The 16,962-nt window shown below is 48.3% G+C and overlaps 1 pseudogene; it reads right to left on the reverse strand.

Moving 5' to 3' along the window:
- Positions 1-628: 628 nt before the first annotated feature.
- LOC100075762 lies at positions 629-16,133 on the reverse strand (annotated as a pseudogene).
- Positions 16,134-16,962: the final 829 nt, after the last annotated feature.

Genomic DNA, 16,962 nt, shown 5'->3' on the forward strand with positions numbered 1-16,962 from the left:
GAGAAAATTTTAGCGAGCCCAGAGATGGCCCAGGACCCGAGATCGCCATCGCCAACTCCAAGGACCTCATTGCCTCTCCTGTCCATAGCAGGAGCTTGCTAAAGCCAACTCCCCTGCCCCAGGTTCTTCTGGACATCTAAACCCGTGACTGATCTTCCCAGGGACTCTGTGGATTAGCTGCCTGGGGGAAATGGCCTTGGTGTTCCCAGAAAGTCTTGTCTGCTTCTGATCCCTCTCCCCAGGCACCCTCATCTCCTCTCCCCACAAGGGCTACACCCCATCCCCACCCTAGCATTCAATTCTCTTGGTGGCTCCCCGGCTAGTGATTGGTCTCTTTTGGCTCTTTCTTTTCCGTCTTGTGGTTTGGTGCTCCCCCCTACTATAATGTGTCTGGAAGAGCTGCCCAACTGTTCTGCCTTAGCCAGGGCTCTGCCCAAGGGGCAGCTACCCTGGCAGTCAAGAGGGAAGAGTTACAGGTGTCTGTGCTGCCCCCCTCCCCCTGACCCTGAATGGAGTTGGAGCTGGACAAATCAATGTCTTGGGGTGAACAGTTTCTCCAGTGGGTGCCTGAAGCAGGAACTGGGAATCTTCCTCAGGCCGGCCAAATCATTCCGGCGGCCCTCAGGACTTATTTACCCAGTTCCTTCCTTAGTGTCTGGATGAGTAGGTATTTGCCATGGTTGCAGAAGGTGCTTCCGAAGTCATCCAAGTCAAGGCCCCACACCATGGCACCCCCTAGGCCCTACTGCTTCAGGTAATGGACCTTTAAGAGAGAAAAGGGTGGACTGCAGCAGGGCCTCGTGTGCTCTGGTCCTCAGTTTCCCCTTTTTGAGGGAAGCAGCAGGCCAGGCCAGTCAGCCCCTGGGCCACAGGGAAGAAAGAAGATGCTTGGACATCCTCTGCTCCCTGGTAGATCCAGTCCCAAACCAGGTATCTGGACAACTAAGTCCAAGACCAAGTTCTGCTTCTGAACCTAAGTGGGTTCCCCTGGGCCAGCCACAGGCCAAGCTCCTTGGGTCCCCAACTACTGTCCCCAAGTACCTCTTCTCCCAAGCTTTGATGCCCAGGAAAAACCGGGAACAGGGGACCAGCTTGGTGGCTGGGCAGAAGCCGAGAGGCCTCCACCGCTTTCGGTCGATCTGAAGTTGTAAAGCCCACCCTCCACCGTTGTGCCGAGAAAGGAGGCCGGCCTATGTGCCCACCTTGGTCGTGAGACTCTCGATGTTGTCAAAGCCCACCCACTGGTTGTTCAGGACCACGTAAGGATTCTGGTCCTCGATCTTGTGTTTGATGGCTCCTTTCATGGAACAGACCTGAAAGAGCAGAGCTGGAACTGAAGTAGTGCAGCCCATCCCGCCTTCGGAGGCCAGAGGAATCGTGAGGAGCGCTCACTTCTCCACTGGACAGTCAACATATCTCCCCTCGGCTGCTCAAGGGGTAGGATGGGACCAGTTAAGGTAAGCCCAAACTGTCTGGACCAGATTCAGCCCATCTCCCCAGGAAGCCTTCCCAGGTTGCCCCTGCCCAGATGTCCTCACTCCAAGCACTTTCCTGAGCTCTAATGCAGTCCGCAACTCACTTGTGTGGGTGGTTTCTGACAACGGCTCTGTTTCTCAGTGTCTAGCCTGCCTTCCCCACCCCCATTAGGCTGTAAGCTACTAGAGGGTTGGTGATGCTTCCTTCTTCTACCCTCCACATGCGCACACACACACCCACACCCTGCCCTCCACTACAGAGATCTGTCTGTCCTGAGCACTGATGGAAGACTGGTGCAGTTCTCGGGGATGCTGGGACAGGCTGATGTGAGGTCTCAGTCTACTCCAGGTGAAGTCAGTCCAGGCTCCTCTGTGAGGATGGGTACAGGGCTGCAAGTGCCGATTGTTTCCTGCCTGGATTGGGGACTGCTCTGCTCTGGGGATAGTGGGGGTGGCCCCATCCGGACCTCCGGGTCAGTCCTCGGGTTAAGCTCCAAGGCCCTTCCTCCCCAGCTTACCTCATAGTAACTCAACATGCCAGCCTCTTTGGTGTAGATACCAGGAGTCCCAGCCCCAGAGACCGGGGCACCCACACCCGTGTTGGAGGATGAGAGTGTGAAGCTGTGGCCATAGGTGGGCATACCCAAAATCAGCTTGTTAGCAGGGACTCCCTTCTGTATCCAGTACTTCACCACAAAGTCTGGCAGAAAAGACAGGGCAGAGGTCAGGGGTCAGGGAGGACCACCCAGGCCCTTTGGTCTGGATGGGCAGGAGGCCACAGTAAGGAAGCCGGGTTCTAACGTCTGACCAACCACTGACGTGCTGGGTGAATTGAAACGGGTCTCATAACCTCTCTGGGTCTCTGCTACTCCAGTTGTTAAAGATGAGTGTCAACCCCACCCAATCTTCTTTATTCTCCCCACTGGTGGAGAGTTGCCTAAACATTACCGGGGCCTACTCTTTGCTCCCTGCCTGCCCCACTCCCAGTTCCCCTGTTAACTGACTTGGAGAGCCAGGGCTCCCCCAACATACAACATTTTGTTCCGCAGCAGATTCGCTCTCCTCCTTCCTCTTGTACAGGGGGCTGTTGTGGCCAGTTGCTTTATCCCAGGTGCCAAGGAAGTCATAGGACATGAGACAGATGAAATCCAGGTATCTGTAGGAGTGGATGATGGAGAATTGATTTTGAGGAAGGAGTCTATCAATCAATAGTATTTATCGAACTCTTACCTAGCGCAGAGCACCATACTAAACATACGATATAGTAGGGTTGATAAACAGGAACCCTTTCCTCAAGGAGCTTTTAGTCTCAGAAAGAGAAGGGGTAGAGGTGGGAGTTGTATGGAGAGAGGAAGGATGATAAGGGATGATTACAGAGTTGTGGAGAATTGTTAAATCTCATATGTCTGGCCAGTAACAGGTGCAGTTCTGCACGGAGGCTGGGAGATGGATCCATTACCCTCTAGGAGATAAGGATGTTTGGAATGTAGATTTGGGCCTTTGCCCACTCCTCTGGCCCAACCCAATCCAAGGCTAAGAGGATGCCTGTGGCCTCCTGCCCGCCACCCCTCCACCTGCACCCCTTCCCCAGCTCCTGCGAAAACCTCACTGGGAGATTTCATTGATTTCATAACCACCTTTGATTTCACTTTTCCCTGCAGCCAACAGAAGGAGTCTCTCTTTCCCGGTCAACTAGGCTTCTTGTTGGAAGGCACTGAGCAGTTCTTGGAGGGAGCAATCCCCAGACCAATCACAGGCATTGTGGGGTGAGCACAGACCCAAAGCATGGCCCTTAATTTTTCACTCAGTACCTCTAAGGCCCATTCTCCCTCTCCCCCAAAGGGAAGTTCAGGTCTAAAGGGTCCACTGGATTATTAGTGTGGGCCTGAGGTGACAAGGGTCTTTATATGATTAAATACGGTAGCGGCGAGACAGGACACACAGGAGGCTGGGCCATCTTGAATCCCAGACTCTGGCTCTCTCTGAAGCTGCTCAATCTCCCCTCCTGCTTTCAGTGTACAGTTCTGGCGCCTTTGCTGGGCAGGGTCCCCTTCCTGAAGGTTGGCTCCTGGAAGGAGATTAGCTGGAGAGCCTGGAATGGAGGCTCCAGGGCTGGGGTGGAGAGGGTTCTGACCACCTAGCTGTACCTGCAGCAGGATGGTGAAGCGTGCTTTGTCCTCAGGAGGGCTGCCCCGGCTCCCCGGATACTCCCAGTCTATGTCCAGACCATTGAGCCCATGTTTGCCCAGAAAAGAGATGGACGATGTGATGAAGGCCTGATGGTTGGCAGCAGTGGACACCATGGTGGTGAACCTGAGGGGGCAGAGGACAGTTGTCGGAGGGGATGGTAACACCAGCCCTGGCCCCCCCTCCCATCCTGCCCCGAAGTAGCTAAGGGTGGCTCTGCCTGGGAGGCTTGGGGAAACTCTCCCCCAAGTGAGGGTGCCCTGTTGCTGGGCCTTCACCAATCTCCACCTCTGGGGCAAGGATCAGGGAGGTCAGAGAGGGGTAAGAGACTCAGGGTGGGAAGATGAATAGAAAATGTACCCGTTTGGGACAACATGAGAATGAAAGGTAGAAACTGAGGGCAGTTGGGTGGGTCTGCCATGTTTCTTGGACCTAAATATCATTCCTATGTTTCTTTCTGCTACTGACCTCATACATCCCAGAGCTCTTTAAGAGGGGAAACAATCTCAAGGAAGAGATTCTGACCCCAAGTCAGGGGATAAGCACTGTCCAGGTCCCAGGCCACCCCATCCGATGGTTCGGTCATTAGTCTAGTACCCAGGCAGGTCAGACAGCCTTCTCTTTCTTCCCACTTCTAGTACCCAGGAAGGTCAGACAGTCTTCTCTTTCTTCCCACCTCCCCACCCCCCACCATGCTCCAGTCCCTGCCCCGGCCTTACTTTTGAATTTCAAAGTTCCATCCTCCAATGGACAGAAGTGTCTTCAATTTAGGATTCCCAGGAAAGTCAAGCGGGGCTGGGTTAGTGGATGTGGCTCCCACCCAAACCCCCAATGGTGTCCTTCCTGATGTCCCTCGAGTAGGGTTAAAATGTTAATTACCATAATCATGAGCTCTTGGGCCTTATAGCCTGGAAGACCTGGAGAAATGAGAACAGTGGAGGGTGAGGAGTAGAGTCTATTGCTCTGTCTATGGCGTACCCTAAGTGCAGGTTGAGAGCCCAGCTTTGGGCTGGGCACCATGGGTGAGGGGTGCGAACAACAAAAAGACCAGGGCTTTGTCCTCAGTTTTCCTCCAGTACCTTGCTTCTCAGATCTCAAGGCATTATGTGGAACCCAGTACTGACCAGGGAGCAGATACAAATGTAAAGCACAACATGGACTTATAGACACACAGAAACAAATCAACCTGCACAGTGTCACAATATAAGTCTAATTACTCAGGAATCAGGAAGGCAAAAAAGGGCATAAATAAGAGCCATTTGAGGAAGTCTGAGAAAGTTTTCTGGAGGAAGTGGGTGTTGGGAAGAGTTTGGCGAGAGAGAGGGAGAAGAGGGGGAATTCCAAGTAAGGCACAAGACAGAGTGATGGTCCAGAGGCAATTAATGGCTCTTGTGAAACATTACCTCTAAAGCTCATTGTCCAGGAGCATCACCTTAGTACAGCTAAATGTAAATGCAAATTTCTGCCCAAATCTTTCATCTACTGCATCTATTTGCAATTACTAATGGGACCACCGTACCTGACTAGGGTTGGTTAGCAAGGAACAGCTGTCCTTCCTCCTTCCCACCCTGAAGTTGAGAAGCAGCGTGGCCTAGTGGAAAAAGCACGGACCTGAGATTCAGAGGACCTGAGACTTAATCCTGGCTCTGCCACTAGCCTACTGTGTGACCAGGGGCAGGTCACATAACTTCTCCTGGTCTCAGTTTCCTCTTCTGCAAAATGGGGATTAAACATCTCTTCTCTCTGTCCCCTAGAATGTGAGTCCCATGTTGGGCAGGAATGGTGTCTGACCTGATTGCCTTATATTTACCACAGTGACTGGCATATAGTAAGCACTCAAATGGCATAATTATTACTATTTTATTCTCCTCCAGATCCTTGACTCCTAGCTTCTAGGACAATCTGCAATTCCCCAGCTTTAGCTCCTGACCTTAGGCTTCACCAAATCCATTGGCTTTCCACCCCTTCTGTGCAGAACTTTCCCTAAATTCCATATCTGAATTTGGAATCCGCTCCAGAGAGATGTCCCCGATATTTGACTTTCCTGTCTCTGACCCTCATCCCTGCTAGGGAAGCCCTCTTTGCTCCACTCGACCAGTTTAGAGAGCTGAGGGTTAGCATCTATCTTGTCTAGAAGACATGCTCACCGAGGGCAGGATCAATGAATCAATCGATGGTATTTATTGAGCCCACACTGTGGGCAGAGGGCAGGATCAATGAATCAATCAATCGATGATATTTATTGAGCCCACACTGTGGGCAGAGCACTGTATTAATTGCTTTGGAGACTACTTTAGAGATTGGTAGAGTTGTCCTCTCTTACCTCTGTAACCCTTCATAATGAATTAGGGCTGAGGGACAGGGGAGGGAGATGGGGATCCACATACAGTGATGGGTCCGTCGCTGCTGTTCATTGGCCGGCCAGCTGATTGGCTGGCTGGTGGCCATGGAGCATTCCCAGCTACCACACCTGTGCCAGCTGTGCCTTCAGGGTGATGCCCGTCTTTGGGGTCCCCTGTGGTTGGCCACTTACTGACTCTTCAGCCCACTGAAGGACTTGTAGAGCGTCTCATCGTTCCATTTGTAGGTGGTCAGCTGGTTGTTGTTCATGTTGGTGAAGGCATAGGTGAGGTAGATGCACAGACCTGGGTCAGTATTCTCGGGGAGGAAGCGACCCGTGCCAGTCTGGTACTGGGCCCAGTTGGGGAAGTAGCAGACCAGCTTGGTTGCAGCATCTGGGTTTGGCAGGGAAATGGGAGATCAGGGAAGGAAGCCACAGGTGAGGACAGACAGACCCACATCCACCTGGCAATCTTCTGAAGCATTCCATGGGCCCCAGAGGGAGAGGACGAATGGAGAAGAGGGCGAGAGAAGGAAGCAGAGTGGCAGGGAGGAAATTTTTACCTGAGCACTGAACAATGCAGGGATCAATTGTTGTGACCTTTACTGGGTGCTGGTTTTTATAAATACTAGTAGCATTTGCTAATAAATGTTAATGTTACATAGTTTTGACAGGTGACAAACATGATCATTGACTTTACACAGAGTTTACCTATTAAAATAAAATAATGGTATTTGTTAAGCGCTTACTATGTGCAAAGCACTGTTCTAAGCACTGGGGGATACAAGGTGATCAGGTTGTCCCACGTGGGACTCACAGTTTTAATCCCCATTTTACAGATGAGGTAACTGAGGCACCGAGAAGCTAAGTGACTTGCCCACAGCCACACAGCTGACAAGTGGCTGAGCTGGGATTTGAACTCATGACCTCTGACTCCCAAGCCCGTGCTCTTTCCACTAAGCCACGCTGCTTCTATTACTGTTTCTACCTAGCATTCCTCTCCAAACTCCTAGAGCAAGTTGTCTCAAGTTTCTCTCCTCCTATTCTCTTCTTGACCCACTGGTTTCCATCCCCTTCACTCCATAGAAATTGCTTTCTCAAAGGTCACCAAACAATCTCCTTTTTGCCAAATCCAACAGTCTCTATTCTAACCTAATCCTCGTCGATCTCTCAGCTGCCTTCAACACTGCTTGCTGACCACCCCTTTTTCCAGAAAACATTATCCAACCTCCGCTGCACTAACACTATCCTCTCCTGGTTCTCCTCTTATCTCTCTGGCCACTCATCTCAGTCTCTTTCATAGGCTCCTCCTCTGTCTCCCACCCTCTAAATGTGGGGGTTCAGTTCTGGATCCCCTTCTATTCTCCATCTATATCCACTCCCTTGGAGAACTCATTTGTTCTCATGGCTTCAAGCGCCACCTCTATGCAGATGATTCCCAAATCTACCTCCCCAGCCCTGATCGGACTCCGTCTTTGCAGTCTCACATTTTTCCTGCCTTCAAGATATGTCTACTTGAATATCCTGCCATCACCTCAAACTTAACCTGTCCAAAACAGAACTCCATCTTCACACCCAAACTTGTCCTTCCCTTGACTTTCCCATCAATGTACACAGCACTCATGTCCTTCTTATCTCAGAAGCCTTTAATCTTGGGTTTATCCTTGACTTCTGTCTCTCATTCAACCCACATATTCAATCTATCACTAAATCCTGTTGGTTCAACCTTCACAACATTCCTAAAATCCACCCTTCCTCTTCATCCAAACTGTTACCCCCTTAATCCAAGCACTTAACCTCTTCCTCCTTGATTACGGTATCAGTCTCCCTGCTGACCTCCCTGCCTCCTGTCTCTCCCCACTCCAGTCCATACTTCACTCTGCTGCCCAGATGACTTTTCTCCAAAACCTTCAGTCTGTATTTCCCTGCTCCTCAAGAACTTCCAGTGGTTGCCTGTCCACCTCCACATCAAACAGAAACTCCTTACCATTGGCTTTAAAGCACTCAGTCATCTTCCCCCAACTACCTCGCCTCACTACTCTCCTACTACAACCCAGCACACACACTTTGCTTCTCTAATGCCAACCTGTTCTCTGTACCTCAATCTCATTTATCTCACTGTTGATCCCTTGCCCATATCCTGCCTCTGCCCTGGAACGCCCTCCCTCTTCATATCTGACAATTACTCTCCCCACCTTCAAAGCCTTATTGAAGGCATATCTCTTCGAAGAGGCCTTCCCTAAATCCTCATTTCCTTTTCTCTTATCCCTTCTGCATCACCCTAACTTGCTTCCTTTATTCACCCCCATCCCCTCCCTTATTTACATATCTGTAATTCATTTATTTATAATAATGTCTTTCTCTTACTCTAGACTGCAAGTTTATTGTAGGCAGGGGATGTGTCTGTTATATTGTATTCTGCCAGGTGCTTAGTACAGTGCTCTGCACATAGTAAACACTCAATAAATATGATTGATTGATACTATAGTCAACAATGACTATCAATTCCCTTCCACCTAGTCTTCTCAATTACTCCAGTGCAGGACCTGGTGGTCTAGTCTAGCGAAGCAACATGGAGTAGTGGATAGAGCACAGGGCTGAGAGTCAGAAGGTCATGGGTTCTAATCCCGGCTCTGCCACTTGTCTGTTGTGTGACCTTGGGCAAGTTACTTCACTTCTCTGGGCCTCAGTTCCCTTTTCTGTAAAATGGGGATTGAGACTATGAGCCACCTGTAAGGCAGGGACTATGCCCAACCCAATTTGCTCGTATCCACCCCAGTGCTTAGTACAGCACTGACACATAATAAGTGTTTAACAAATACCATAATTATTATTATTATTAGTGGAAGGATGCCAGGCCAAGAAATTGGGAAATATGGGTTATAATCCCAGTACCTCTGTTTACATTTTTAGAAACCTTTGGAAATCCCATAACTCGTCTATGTTTCAGTTTCCTCATCCATAAAATTGAGAAGCAATCTACTCTCAATTCTACTTCCTTCTTAGATTGCAAGCGCCAGGAGGGAAAGTAGCAGTAATAGTATTTATGAAGTGCTTACTCTGTGCAGAACATTAGACTAAGCTCTAGGACAGAAAACACAGATGAGAATTGGATCTGGTCCCTGTCCCTTGGGGGCCTTGCAATCTAAAAACAAGGCAGAAGAAGGGGACCTGTTGACTGATCTGTAAGGAGAGATGATACAAAACACTAAAACAAGCATAAAGACAAAAGTCAGGTTGCTCTGATCATATTATATCTAGCACAGTGTTTGGTAAGGGCTTAACAAAGACCACTTTTTCTATTATCATTATTATTGTTTAGAGGTAAGATCATTATGTCAGCAGCAGCACCTGGTTTAGCTTCCTGGGAGAGGGTGGGGAAGAGTGAGAAAACTTGGAGCAGGTGAGAAGAGAACTATTCCGTTCTGGGCAAGAGAGAAGCAGTGCCAAGAACCATCTCTAATCTCACCTACTAAGGCTGCTGCTTCTCAGTTTCTGTTGCTCTGGGTAAGAATTCTTGGTGTGTGAGTGGAGAGTGGGTGTGATGGGAGTGGTTAGTACAGAGCTCTGCACACAGTAAATGCTTAATAAATATGACTCAGTGAATGCATGGGAGGAGTTGGGTGGGGCATAGAAGAAAGTAGGTGCTTCAGGTGAAATTTTGAGATAGCAGGGGTGGGGCACAGTTTCTAAAAAAACAATGAAAACTCCTACTATAAGGGGTTGAGAAGCTTATCTGTTCTTGCAGATGAAGCTCCTGTCAGGGGAGGTTGAACCTCAGCCTGTCATAATAATAATAATAATAATAGTAAGTGCTTAAAATAAGCACTATATTAAGTTCTGGGGCTGATGAAAGATAAACAGGTCCTTCATGGGTCTAACAATCTAAGTAGGAGGAAGAACTGAATCCCAGTTTTGCAGATGAGGGAACTGAGGCACAGAGAATATTAATAACAATAACAATAATAATGAAATGATATAATTATTATCATTGCTTTTATGATGTCTTGAGGTTCCAGCGCACCTGACAGAAGCAGGTAAAGCTTCTTATCTCCTGATGGCGGGAGTTTTCAACCTTTTTTAGTAGCTGTCCCCAAAGTCACACAGTAGTAAGTGACAGAACCAGGAATAGAACCCAGGTCCTCTGACTCTCAGGTCCATGCTCTTTCTACTAGGCCACTCTACTGCCCATTTAATTATTTGGGTCTCCATTAGTCCTTCATTCCTACCTGCCCCTCTTTTCTTCCCAGAGTTAACAGAAGAGATGGAGGTAGGCAAGTTCATTAGAAGAAAGGATTCAGTACCCTTTTACTATTTGCATTTATGATTTATAAAGTGCTTGGAGAGCTTTTAGAGAGGAAGATTTTGGGACAGCTGAAAGTAGGTGGGAAAGGAAGCATGTACTTCACTGAACCAGCAGCAGGATGGTCACACCTAAGAGAGCGGGGAGGGGGGTGCATTACAATACAATCTATAGATGTCTCTCACCTGGCCCAGTGGGTCTCCAGGAAACTAGTAGCTGCTGGGACCAGGCGAAGTGTTGGGGTGAGAGGAACAGCTGTAGAAGTTGGTCCCAGGGGACCTCCCATTCTGACTTCTTGGGGCTGAACCTGACATCGGGGGTCTTTGGGAGGAAGCCCTCACCTCCAGGTTCCCTACCACTTATTCACAAGATCCAACCACTTCCTGGAAATTCAACCCCAAAGTGTAGAGGCCCAGTGCTGAACTTGTAATCTCTCTCCTGCGTCCAGTGAATCCAGGACCAGATTCCGAGGTCAGTTGACTGATGACCCCTTCCCAGTATGACAGGCTGAGCCTCAAACACCCTGGGCTCCTGGAGCGGCAATCCTGCCTGGAGACAGGGGTTGGGTTGAGATGACCCTGATGCTCAGGAATGCCTGGGATTGCCCTAATGACGATCGTTACCAAAGTGTCTGCCTTTGTGCCCTCACATAACCCTACGGCCTGCAGCACCCATTCTTCTTGGCCTCTCTCCCCCTACCCCGTACTCCCACTCCTGCTTCCTCCCTCTCCCTTGCATTCAACTTACCTGCCCAAAGCCCTGCAGATCTCATGTTGACCTCAAGTCGCTGAGTCCGCCTGGCAAAGGCTGCCTGTCCAATCTCTCCTGCCCCTTTTATCCCTATGCCTGTTCCACCCATCTCCAGGTGTGTTGAAATCCCATGCCAGTGGCTAGGACTGGAGGGCTGGAGAAGTCAGAAGGGGAATGATTGACACACTGAGGGAGGCTTTGGCAATCCCTGTGCCTCAGAAAGGATCACAAGATGTGATCTGTGGCTGGCATTTCCAACCTCCCAACTGTCAAATTTGCAACCTTGTTGGGTGATTCTGATTTTACTCTTGTGAAGTGGAGTACCTCCAAGTTCATAGGGATGAGACCCATGAAAAAATGATCACCTGTGCTGGATATGGGATTGGGGAAGATTTGGCTTGTGAACAGAAGGTGGTGTTTCTCTACGCAAAATGGTGCCCTGATCCTCTGTGACCAAAAAGACACCCATCTCGGGTGGGTGATGAGACCTTGAAATTCCAAAGGGTCTGGATGGGCTGAGGCTTTGACAGTCACAAGACCAGTATCCTCAAAACACACCAATACTATCACCACAAGGGGCTCCTTTACGTGCTTGTGTTCTCCTTGACAGCAGTCAATCAAAAGTATTTATTGAACAGTTACTGTGTTCGGAGTACTGGGCTAACTGGGAGAATATCAAAGAGTTAGTAGATACAATCCCTGCCTACAAGACTCTGAGTCTACAGGGGGCAACGATCATGACTTCTCACTATGGGACTCTCCCAAGAGCTCAGTACAGCCAGCTCACAGTAGGTTGTTGGCTTCCCAGGCTATGACTCCATAACCCTCACTGGCCTCCAGGGTAAAGTTGTGTGGATCATCCCTGTCCATAAAGTTGCATTAACTTCATGGAACCTCACAGTGCTCAAGGAGGACTTTCGATTGATTAGCTGATTGATAGCTTGATTGTTTTTTCTCAATCATTTTGAGAAAGGTGCCATTTGATATCCATCCCAGCCATCATCTTTGCTCTGTGGCATCTGGGGAGAGGGGCAAAGGGTGGGTGAGAAGGTCTTGCTTCATACTCTCCTTTCATCAGCTGGGGCTCAGCCTATGGGAGGGGGAAAGCTGGAACCCCATCCCCATCTTAAGGGGGTGTGAAGAGGGGCCGTGGGGATGGCAACATAATATTTGAAAAGAAGGGTCACTGCCCTCTAGACTGGAGGCTCGTTGAGGGCAGGGAATGTGTCTACCAACTCTGTTGTATTATACTCTCCTAAGTATACAAGTGCTTAGTACGGTGCTCTACACATATTAAGGGCTCAATAAATAGCGATGATGATGATGATGATGATGATCTGATTCCTTGTGGACAGCGAGCACGTCACTTCCCTGTTTTGGATTTGCTTTAATGCACCCAGGGGGTTCTAATCTACTACATTTCCCAAGTTCACCCGAACAATCAGCCCCCTTTGTAACCCCCACTTAATGGAGGGTTTACATCCACTCTCACCTGCCTGTCCCCACTAAGGCAAGACAAGAACCCTGGGCACTGGGTCTGCCAATATCCTCCTCCCTCCCATCTCCAGATGCTTTTCCATCTCTCCAGCAGACGGACCCCTTCACGAGACTTCTGCCCCGCTTCCATTGCCCTCCCTCTTCAGCTCGGCAGTTGTAGCATCCTGAGCTACCTGGAGACTATTCAGTTATGAGTTCCTATGGGCAGAAGTCTTGCTCTTGGCTTCAAGAAGCAGCATGGCATAGAGGACAGAGCACAAGCCTGGGAGTGAGAAGGTCATGGGTTCTGATCCTGACTTTGCCCCTTGTCTGCTGTTTGACCTTAGGCAAATCACTACATCTCTGTGCCTCAGTTACCTCATCTGTAAAATGGGGATTGAGACCGTGAGGCCCACATGGGACAGGGACTCTGTCCAACCCAATTTGCTTTTGCCCAGCACTTAGTACAGTCCCTGACACATAGTAAGCACTTAACATACACCACAGTACTTATTACTTTCTCAAACACTTTGGGGAGTGTGTCACTCTCAGTAAAAGTCCATGAGAAGCAGCATGGCTCAGTGGAAAGAGCATGGGCTTGGGAGTCAGAGGTCGTGAGTTCGAATCCTGCTCTGCCACTTGTCAGCTGTGTGACTGTGGGCAAGTCACTTAACTTCTCTGTGCCTCAGTTACCTCATCTGTAAAATGGGGATTAACTGTGAGCCTCATGTGGGACGACCTGATTACCCTGTATCTACCCCAGCGCTTAGAACAGTGCTTGGCACATAGTAAGCGCCTAACAAATACCAACATTATTATTATTATTAAAAACAGCTGTTAATGCCAGCAGGAAGTTGACAAGAGGGAGAGGATTCTTCAAGAAGCTGGCATTGTTCTAGTGAACATCTATAGAGAATTAGCATGGCCTGGGGAAGAACATAGGCCTGGAAACTAGAGGGCCTGGTTCCAAGCCCAGCCTTCCCTATTGCCTTCTGGTTGACCTTAGGTAAGTCATTTAACTTTTCTGGGCCTCATCTGTAAAATGGGGATTCAATACCTATTCTCTCTTACTGAGATTTTGAGCCCCATATGGGACAGGGACTGTGTCCAACCTGATTACCTTGTATCTACCCCAAGACTTAGGACAGGGCTTGACAGACAGTAAACACTTAGCAAATACCATAATAATATCTGTACTTCTTCATTTAGCTCATCCAGACAAACTCCAGCTGCCTCCCATTCACTCCAGTGGCTTCAGCAGCTTTTTAACATTGAGGGATGGAGTAGAGGGGTCTTTTGGTTCAAAGATGCTGCATCCAAGAGCATGAGGGTCTTTGGCTCTGTTTGCACTGTATCAACTCCAGTGCTTAGCACACAGCAAGCACTTAAGAAATGCCACCATAATAACACTAAGAAATTAATAATGTTGATATTTGTTAAGCACTTACTATGTGCCGAGCACTGTTCTAAGCGCTGGGGTAGACATAGGGGAATCAGGTTGTCCCACGTGGGGCTCACAGTCTTAATCCCCATTTTACAGATGAGGGAACTGAGGCACCGAGAAGTTAAGTGACTTGCCCACAGTCACACAGCCAACAAGTGGCAGAGCTGGGATTCGAACTCATGAGCCCTGACTCCAAAGCCCGTGCTCTTTCCACTGAGCAAAATTGTATATTCATATATAATCATATGTGATAGATTTACTGATGTATTATAGAACCTTATTAATTATTTTACTCAAGAGATAATCTCTTGCACAATGGCACAATTTGTCCTTGAAAATGTAAAGTGCTTAGTTATCATTATGTTGTTATTATTATATTTTTAAGTGGTTATCATGTGTGGAACTCTGTTCTAATTGCTAGGGTAAATACAAGTTATTAAGTTTCCTGCCCTATTCAAGAACTTATATAGTTTCAGTAGGAGAGAGAACAGGTATTCAATCTACACTTTACTCATGAGGAAACTGAGGTACAGAGATGTTAAACGACTTTCCCATGGTCAACCAGCAGGCAGCTAGCAGAGGGGGTTGGAATTTAGGTCCAACGACTCCCAGTCCCGTTCTACAGATGAGGAAAAAGAGGGTCAGAGAAGTTAAAGGGCTTCCCCATGGTCGCACAGCAGGCAAAAGACAGATCCAGGATTAGAACCCAGCTCCTCTGCCTCCCAGGCCCAAGCTCTTTCCGCTTGGACAAGCCACTTCTCTCAGCCTCTCTACCATCTAAGAGGAAGACAAGCTTATATAAATTGATGAATATTTACAGCGTGAGAATACATTAAAAAAACAAATGAACGTGGATGAATAAATAAGCAGTAAATCAACGGGTAAGTGCATGAAGTAATTGAGTGCTAAAGATGGCTGATGTATAATAGGTAGTGGAGGTTAATCATGAAATGCATCCTGGAGGAGGCTTTTAATCAGTCGATGGTATTTATGAGCATTTATTACGGGCAAAGTACTGTACTATTTTAAGAAGTGCTTTGAATGAGGGCATGATGTGACTAAACTGGGTGGAGACCTGGGATCAGGATCTGTTGTTTGATAGGGGTCCGGTGGGGAGTCTTGAGGAGCAGAGTTACACCCACCAAATGATTTTTTAAGAATGTGTCTCACACAGTGATTTGTAGACTATAATAGACTGTAAGTTCTTCGTGGGCAGGCATCAAGCCTATCAATTCTGCTTAGGACTTAGTGTTGTGGAGTTAAGAAATGAAATGGTTTCTCCAGGGTAGTGAGGGTTAAAAAAAATATTTTGGCTTAATGTTCCCTGAAACTACAATGCATTTTCAGTGTCCCAGTATCAGGGAGCAACATCCTGGCCAAATAGGACGTCAACACCGTGGCTCAATATTGCTGACACTATAAAATGCTTCCAGTTTAACAGCATTGGGGAACAACTCCCTGGTCCAGCAGGATCCCTGAGCATTGTGCCCCAGTGTTGCCGAAACTACTAAACGCTTCCAGTAATACAGCACTGTGGAGCAACTCCCTGGCCAAACAGGATGCCTGAACACCGAAGCTCAATATTCCTGAAACTACTAAACACTTCCCGTTTCCGAGTGCCTGGGACCAATGCCCCAGACAAACAGGATGTTTGAACACTGTGGCTCAGTAATCCTGAAATTGATAAATGTTTCCTGGGTCTCAATACCGGCGAGCAACATCCCAGATAAACAGGATGGAAGGTTGAAAACTGTTACCCCTGGGCCAAGAAAAGCCATCGACTGAAATTACAACTAGCCGGACTCTGACAACCCCAACACTTCCCACCAGCCCGCCAAAGCCTCGGCACAACCACTACCATGAGGACATTATAAAAGACCCAAGCATGAGGTTCTCGATGTGATCGTCCATCACTGCAACCCGTGAGGCGCCGTGGGCCCACCTGTCCCTGCCAGCTGCACCAGGGATGCACACGTCACCAAAGGCGCCCAAATCCACCATCATCAAGGGTTTGAGATCCGAGACACACCACGGCTTGCCCGAAGACCTTAGATGGCTGTCTCTGTCCTTGCTTTGGGCCTGCTCTACATACAGGTAGTCTGCATCCTTTGTAATCGTTGCAGGTTGCAAGGAGTGATTTTTGGCTCCTCTGCTCATATATACTGTGGCTGCATTTCTGCAGGTTGTATCCTTTGTGCTAAACACACCTGTTCTCATGTGGGTTTTTTTTTTTCTTTTTTTCGTATTTGTTAAGCACTTCCTATGTGCCAGGCACTGTTTCTAACGCTGGGTAGATACAAAGTAATCAGGTTGTGCACAATCCATGTCCCCAGTGGGGCTCTCAGTCCTAATCCCAATTTTACAGATAAGGTAACTGAGGCACAGGGAAGTGAAGTGATTTACCCAGACAAGTGACGGAGCCAGCATAAAAGTAAAGAGCTGGTTCTCGGCTTGAAACCTGGACTTCGTCTTGTGGTCCTTTTGTGCGCTCACTAGCCAGTTGCCCCCAAAATCCACTCTGGTGTCTCTCCAGGGATGGATGGACCAGATGGCCTGATCCCTGGGCCAATGGAGTATAGGTCTCCTGCCTGGAGACCTATGCGTGCCCTACAACACTTAGTACAATGCTCTGCACCAAGTAAGCACACAGTAAATATTATTTGATTGACTGTCAGCTGTTTGTGGGCAGGAAATGTGTAACTTTGTTATTCTGTACCTCCCGAGCACATAGTGCAGTGGATTACGTCAAGTGGGTACTCAATAAATACTAGTAGTACTAAAGAAACAACTAGAACAGCTGTTAGTATTATTATGACTATGTCTACTTCTCCTGCTGCTACTGGTGCTAAGAGGAAGAGGGGAGAAACTGGAGACTGGAAAATCAATAAGGAAGTTGTTTCAGCCAGGAGCTAACTAGGGCTTTGGTGATAAATGTGCAGAGGAAGGGGTGATCAATAATAATAACAATAATAGTACTAATAATAAA

This window comes from Ornithorhynchus anatinus, chromosome 7 (assembly GCF_004115215.2).
Source record: "Ornithorhynchus anatinus isolate Pmale09 chromosome 7, mOrnAna1.pri.v4, whole genome shotgun sequence".
Taxonomy (NCBI): domain Eukaryota; kingdom Metazoa; phylum Chordata; class Mammalia; order Monotremata; family Ornithorhynchidae; genus Ornithorhynchus; species Ornithorhynchus anatinus.